A 1,470-nucleotide genomic window follows, 5' to 3' on the forward strand; every position below is an offset into this window, starting at 1 on the left:
TGACGCACACGTCACACAAACACACCTCGCGTTACCACATGGCTACTGCAAACATTTTCCAATGTCAATGTCACGGGCTGTGACTCACAGTCCATATACCTGTTATACACCGAATAAATAAACACAGAATGCCGTTATAATAATAATAACTAATAAGAAGAAGAAGTAGAAGAAGGCGGAGAATAAAAATAATAAGAAAAAACAACAACAACAAGATGAAAAAAACAAGAAGAAGAAGAAGAAGAAGAAGAAGAAGAAGAAGAAGAAGAAGAAGAAGAAGTAGAAGAAGAAGAAGACGGAGAAGAAGAAGAAGAAGAAGAAGAAGTAGAAGAAGACGAAGACGGAGAAGAAGAAGAAGAAGAAGAAGAAGAAGAAGAAGAAGAAGAAGAAGAAGAAGAAGAAGAAGAAGAAGAAGAAGAAACAACAAGAAGAAAAAAACAAGAAGAAGAAGAAGAAAAACAAGAAGAAGAAGAAGAAAAACAAGAAGAATAAGAAAAAAAGAAGAAGGAAAAAAAGAAGAAGGAAAAAAAGAAGAAGAAGAAGAGAAAAAAAATACGAAGAAGAAGAAAAATACGAAGAACAAGAAGAACTAGCAATAGAAAAGAAGAAGGAAGGAAAGAAGACAGCGGAGAAGAAGAAGAAGAAGAAGAAGAAGAAGAAGAAGAAGAAGAAGAAGAGCAATAATCTGAAAGGGAGCGAGGCGAAAAGAGCGGCGGGAGTGTATATAGTTGAGCCAATACCAAGTTAGTTTTTAGTTGCTGAGTTTAGTTGCACCAATCCGCACATTTTCCGCTCTCAGCTTCTTCTCCGTTTCCTATCAACATCGCTTATCCGAGAGGCCGGCGACGATGACGATGACGATGACGATGACGACGATAACGACTGTGACGAGGATGACGACGACGATGACGATAACGAAGAGGACGCCAGCAGTTCGAATAACCGACGCTGTCTGCGATAATGACTGTGACGACGATGACGATGACGACTGTGACGACGACGATGACGATGACGACGATAACGACTGTGACGAGGACGACGACGACGATAACGATCACGATCACGACTGTGACGATGACGATGGCAATCGCCGAAACAGCAATAAGGATCGTAATGTGATTTCTCACGCGCTCGCCCCTACACTACATTCCCGCGCGCGCGCAAAGAAATTAAACGAAAGAAATTAAACAGAATTGAGCGGATTCGTTACAACAGTGGCTCGCGAAGTAACGGCCCGAGGCAGTTTGCCGGCGTATTAACTTTATTATTATTCAACCCGATGCGAGGGTTTCAAATTAACGTGATTAAGATTATTTCATAGAGGAGCGAGAGAGAGAGATGGCGGAGCGCGCCGAGAGAAAGAACTGTGCTGCCGCCCGCGTAAAACACGCACACACACGCGGGCGCGCACACACACACGTACACACGCGCATGCACACACACGCGTACACACGCGCATGCACACACACG

Source organism: Priapulus caudatus, unplaced genomic scaffold, assembly GCF_000485595.1.
Source record: "Priapulus caudatus unplaced genomic scaffold, Priapulus_caudatus-5.0.1 Scaffold1857, whole genome shotgun sequence".
NCBI classification, from domain to species: Eukaryota; Metazoa; Priapulida; class Priapulimorpha; order Priapulimorphida; family Priapulidae; genus Priapulus; species Priapulus caudatus.